Consider the following 6,433-nt stretch of genomic DNA (forward strand, 5'->3'; position numbering starts at 1 on the left):
AAGGGTAAGACCTGTCCCCAAAGGCACAGTGAGACCCAGACCCTGCTTACAGGGTGGTCCAGAGCTCTGCAGAACCCAGTCCTCCACCAAGAGGCACAGGACTCGCACCCTCATTACAGAGCGTCCCAGGGGTCTGAACATGGAGTGCCAGGCACAGATGCAGGAAGGACAGATGCCTGGACACAGGGAATGGAGAGGAGGCCACAGGCTTCAACCCAGCCACAGGAAGGTCATCAAGCTCTGGGTTCTGAAGAGTTTGCTGTCACCCCACGAGACTCGACTTGTCTGCAAGGCCACCCTACTTCACAGCACAGCAGACTGCTCCATCTCTCAGGCCAGTGGAAGGAGGCTACTGGGTTACAGGGCTCCTCTCCAACTGGCTGGCTTTGGCAGTGCATGTAGTCTCCCAATTACAGGACACCCAGCACTACGCAAGTTCAAACTGCCTGTCATTCTTGCATGGTAGGAGGCAGCACGCACACTGCTTATAGGGGGCTGCACCACTGTCTGGCAGCTCACCTGGACTCCACTTACAGAAAGCCTGCGCTGCGCAAGACCACCAACCAAATCCATGGCTTTAGGAACAAGGTGGCCATGACACACGCCTTGCTTACAGGGTTGTCCACCTGCCACCTGACTGCTGCACAAGTGCAAGAGCATTAAGGGCAGTGTACCTTTTCTGGGTTACAGGGAGATCACCCAAAGACTCACAAAGAGAAAATTTGGCTAATTCATGATCTAGACCTAAGGGCAGGGAGGTCACTCTGTCCAGAGTCCTGTTCCTTTGCATCCTGTTTCTCTGGCTGGCTTTTCTCCTTGCTCGCCTCTTCCCTGCTGCTTCTCCTTCTGGTTCTTCCGAGGACAGCAAGAACAAAGACCGAGACCGGCTGTAAGTGAACACAGCCAGAGCACACATCTAGCAGCTGCAACTTCTCCCTTTTCAGCCCTTAAATGAAGGGGTTTCAATGTGCTCAGTATCTTCTGGAAACCTCTGTCCTTACTGCAGGATCTGTCGGCTATGCCAGCAGACATTTGAAATATGCCCAGTTAGCTAGTGAAAACAGTGAACGTGACCTGGGTCGGAGGCCTGCTAATAAAAACTATCCAAGGGCAACTCCCGAAAAGGAATTTTCCTTTTCTGTCACTCAGCCTTGTCTTTACTCATATCCTTCTGCTGCTAGTCTACATTAGTTATTAAGTAGTAGTTAAGTAGTAGTTAAGTAGTCTTGCCTACCAAACACAACAGGGAGCTCAGAATCAGTGGATGTTTCTACACATTCATTAATGCACAGTGGTTACTGCACATTTAATTTAATATAACCAAGTACTAAATCAATGCACAGTAACCAGAGTTATTGCACAGTAGTGCCGGCAAATGCCTTTTTAGTGACGCTACTGTGCAGTCACCTAATAACACTGCACAGTAGCTTATTAGCACTGTCCATGGTGTGACACGTTACTATGCAGTGTTATTAGGCTACTGCACAGTTAACGTCCTATGTACATGCACCTAGTGAGAACTGGATTTTCATATGAGGTCTGTTCAGCACTAGTACAATGCAGGGAGCTCAGCCTTGGTCATGGTCTTTGAAACAGTGGGTACAATGGTGCTCTGATCTTAGCTGCTCCCCCACCCAGACATTTTCATGACAGCTATGATGACACACGAGGACAGCTGTGTCACACAACAACAGCTACAAACAATAACAAGAATTCATGTATGTGTTACAGGACTCTGCATTGACGAAATGGAGCATGAAAACAGCACAGAGGTGACAGAGTTTGTGTTCCTAGGACTGTCTCAGACCTGGGAGGTCCAGCTGTTCCTCCTTGGCTTGTTTCTTCTTTTCTACTCGCTGATCCTCCCAGCTAATGTCCTCATCATCCTCACCATCCACAAAGATCCCCGCCTGGGATCCCCCATGTTTTTCTTCCTGGCCAACCTGGCCTTCCTGGATATTTGTTACTGCTCTGTCACTCCACCTAGAATGCTAGATGACTCTTCTTCCGCCACAAGGCTATCTCCTACAGGGCCTGCCTAGCACAGCTGTTCTTTCTCCACTTCTTAGGAGGAGCTGAAATCTTTCTGCTCATTGGCATGGCCTTTGACAGGTACATGGCCATCTGTAAGCCACTACACTATGCCACCGTGATAAACAGAGGGGTCTGCTGGGCCTTAGTGGTGGCCTCCTGGGCAGGGGGATTCATGCATTCCATTATCCAAGTCGCCCTCATTGTTCCTCTCCCCTTCTGTGGCCCCAACAAGCTGGACAACTTCTTCTGTGACATTACCCAGCTGATTAAGCTGGCCTGCACTGACACCTACATCTTGGAATTCATCATACTCTTCAACAGTGGTCTGGCCACCTTCATGTGCTTCCTCCTCCTGCTGATCTCCTATGGGGCCCTGCTGGTCTGGCTGAAGGCAAGCTCCTCCCATGGGAAGAGCAAAGCAACCTCCATCTGGGTCACCCACATCATCATTGTCTTTGTCATGTTTGGCCCAGCCATGCATGTCTACTGCTGGCCCAGCCATCCATGTCTACTGCTGGCCCTTCTGTAGCTTCCCCATAGACAAGGTGGTGGCTGTGTTCCACACCGTGGTCTTCCCCCTCATGAATCCCATGGTGTACATGCTAAGGAATAGGGAGACTCTCAGCGCTATGAAGAGGCTGCTGGACAGATCTGGCCTCTGGAAAAGGAAATAGAAGAATGACAGAATAATAGAAATGCAGAGATCAGAACATTTTTGTTGTGCTGGGCAAGGCTTTGTTTGAGTTGTACTGGAGTAGCACTTTAATGATGATACAGGTTCTCCACGGAGCTCCTCTGAAGTATCCTGGAAATAAACTTTTAGAAACTTGGTATCTGTGGAGTACAGTGCTTCTTTACACTGTGGGTACATTACACACGCGCTTTAAGGTGCAGTAGCCTATTATACTACACAGTAACTTGTCATGTAAAAATACATGCAATTACACTAATGCACAGTAAAATAGGCTACTGCGCATTATGCATCACTTTAAAAATGTGCACTTTTCATACTGCACATTAGGGTAGCTTAATGCGCATGTATTTAGTACCTGACATTGGAGGTACTAAATCTAATGTGCATTTAAAAACGCATTAATGCAGGTGGAGACACATCTTGTGCATTTTTAATAGTGCAGAACCTATGGTCTAATTTTCTGGGTCTATAGAAAAACTTTGGAATAAATGTATTATCCATGAAGTGATCTATAATATCAATGGACAGGCTCCACAACAGCTGTGTAGAAACACTGGACTAACTCTATAGCAGGGTTTTTCAACCCCTGGTTGACAACCCCCTGCTCTACAGTATCTATGGAATAACTATAAATTAACTTGGTATAGCCTGGCAGTAACTCTATATTAACTGTTGAGTAAGTCTATATCATCTGTGGGACAATTCTGTTAGCTACGTAAGTATATAGCCCTAAATCCTATTTGGCTAATTCTTGTTCAGGCTATTCCAGAAAATGTGCTTCACCTCATCACCCTTAATCCTAGTTCATCCTGGAAAACGTGCAGTTCCCCTACTGCTTCTGCAAAGGCTGATCCTATTTTGCCTTGCAGATCCATAGTAGTAGAAATATCCCTACTAAGAGTACTGCCACTCCCTTTTGCCCAGTAGCCAAGTGCTTAGAGCACTTCTGGAAAAGATGGGAGTCCTAAGGCCAAAAGGAGAGCCTGCAAGAGGGAACTTGACTCTTGCAAACCTTTCCTTTCGGTGGGCTAGTTTTAAGGACAGGGATAGAGGATGCTCTGCTCCCACCATTTGAAAGGATTCATCTGAGAGGGGGGACACAAGATTTGGGCCACAATAACTGTGTGGGAATACTCTAGTACCTCTGGATTGTTTTCCTTTTATATCTGTGGAGTAAGCCTGTAGCACCCAGAAAGTAACACTATAGTGACTCTATGGTCAGAAAGGCAAAGCCTGAGAGCTGTAGAAAGTGGAAAAGAAGGTGGGACTGAGTGTGAGGTAGGCAGGGACACTGTGGTTGGATAAGGAGCAAAACGGAGAGGGTTTTGCAACCTCCCCCCCAAAAATGAAATAATAATGTTTGCATTTTATTAAGCCATTGTTAACACGCTTCCCAAACCAGCCAAAATGAGGATGAGCATACTGATATTTCAGTTTAGGTGTAGTAATATTAATGAATGATGGGATTTTGTGCCGGTTAGGAATTTTTATACTGTAATTGCACTGCCATATAAAGCTTTTTTGTCAACTTTTTTGCAGCATCCTAATTTTGCCTCAAACTTTGGTTACTGAAGATACATTCAATATGTTGGCCTGTGGAAGTAACAATAGAAAGCCCCCAGACAACGAGAAGCCAGCAGGTATAGTTCTATAGATGGCGTGGTGGCATGGCTGCAGACTTCACCCCCCCCCCCCACCTCTGGCTGTGCCCCCAAAGTGCAGTGAACTCTTGCTGGCACTTCAGAGCAGCTCCTGCTGAGAGCTCCATGTGTGCCGTGAGCTCATCCCCTTCAGTGGTGTGCAAAATGAGCTGTCTTAACTGAGAGATGTAAAATGAGCTCTCTCAACTTCTCCACCTCACCTTATCACTGCAGTCCTGAATCTGCCCCTGGTAGCTAGACAGAAGTCAATGATGAGACTCCTTTAGAAACTAACACCTCCCATAGATCCTCCTGGAATTAGTTCAGATGGGTTCTCAGAGGAAGGCAAGGTTCCTGAGGCCTCTTGCAGACTTTCTTGCCTATCCCACATATGCTATAAAGGCTAGAAACACACAAGAAGTAATTTTAGGAACAGACTCATCAGCCTTGGCCACAATTAAATTTAAGTCGCTATTTAATTCTGGGTATGGTGGGCTGCATCACAACTGATAATTCTGTCTCCTTCACATCTCCTTTGGAAACCAGATTTCAGCGTTCGAATGCACACGAGTAAGTAAATGTAAAGCTGATTAGGAAATGGAATAGGCATCTCATTGTAGTTCCAGTATTTCAAATTTCAGGGTTGATGTGAGAGGAAAGGTTAAAATATTAACAAGGACTTACGCTTTATTAAGAAAAGCTAAGACAGAAAGCCAATGGAAAAAGAAAACTTCCATTGAAAGCAACACGTTTCTTTTAGAACTTCAATGCACTCCAAAAAGCCTTTTTTTCCCCCACCCCCTATCATTTGGACTGGCCCCAAAAAAGTTTCATCATTATCAATAAGGGATGTCTTTTTTTTTTTTTTAACTTCCATTTTTCTGTTGCATCAGATGAATGCAAGGCAATTGGACTCTTGCAGTCCTTCCTACCTACTGGGTGAGCTTCCACAGGAACGATGGAGATCGCCCCAGGCCTGTCTATTTCATCATCTGGTACCTATGGGACTTCTTAGGTGCTTGGAGTTCTGGGTTCATCTGCCCCTTCCCTGGTGGAGTCTGGGGCCAGCAGGAAGAAAATAAAAACTCCTTTCTGGAGGCTCCCGCTCCCAGGGTATCACCCTGCTTTTCAGGCTGCTCTGCACATTTCTTCATGCTTTTCTCTGAGTTTACAACAAAGTGTTTCTGGAGTCTTGATATACATGGAAGTGTTCAGGTAGACACAGGGGTTTCAAGCAACTTTTATCATACATATACAAGGAAATAAGTGGACAAATCACTCGGAGCAATATTTACTTACTTTTTTTAAAGGTCACAGAAGATTTAACTGTTTAGTCACATAACCAAAGTAATAACATCTACACGATTGTAAAGAAACAAATTTGTTTTATTTCTAATGGATCTTCAAGTAGTTGTATAAGAATTGTTAACACATATTTGTTGTGTATTGCATAGTAAACTGTCTCGGACGGCCAGAGCCGACTCAAGGTGATTTAGTAATTATTTGTTTGCTGGGCGGGCTGGTGAATAGAGAGGCAGACAAAGCTTAATGGTTGCAAAACTTTACTTACGCTGCTTGTAGCCGCGACGCAGACGGTCCGGTCGTTTGAACAACTATGTGAGTTGCTTCAGCTGGCAGGGCTCAGGCCAGCTCATCCGTCCACAAATCAAGCCGGCGGGGAAAGTGTACGTTGAGGATTGCGCTTGGCGACGGGGAGAAGAATTGATAGGTGATCAGTCTATCAATCAGCTCAGCCGCAAATCAGATCTCTTTTTGAAGCACTTTGTAGCGTGCTCAAAGTTCTCCGACTTGGGCGGAAGTCGCACAAAATTTTAAGCGACTAGCAAGCCAATTACTAGCTGCCACGTAGGAATAATTTAGAACTGGCCAATAGCGGGACACAAATTTGCATTCGAAGGGCGGAAACTCTCTTGCACTGGGGTTTTTCTGTTGCAACAAAAACCTTTGCTGTGCAAGAGGCTCTCATGTGGCGGGAAAATTCTATTGTGCCGAGGCACCAAAATCACTGTGACATGCCCCCTTGCCAACGGCACAACTGGAATTT

At 45.8% G+C, this 6,433-nt stretch overlaps 1 pseudogene; it reads left to right on the top strand.

The window, feature by feature from the left end:
- The first annotated feature begins 1,748 nt into the window (after positions 1-1,748).
- Positions 1,749-2,708, top strand: LOC132251894 (olfactory receptor 4N5-like; annotated as a pseudogene).
- The last annotated feature ends 3,725 nt before the right edge of the window (positions 2,709-6,433 follow it).

Source organism: Alligator mississippiensis, chromosome 7, assembly GCF_030867095.1.
Source record: "Alligator mississippiensis isolate rAllMis1 chromosome 7, rAllMis1, whole genome shotgun sequence".
NCBI classification, from domain to species: Eukaryota; Metazoa; Chordata; order Crocodylia; family Alligatoridae; genus Alligator; species Alligator mississippiensis.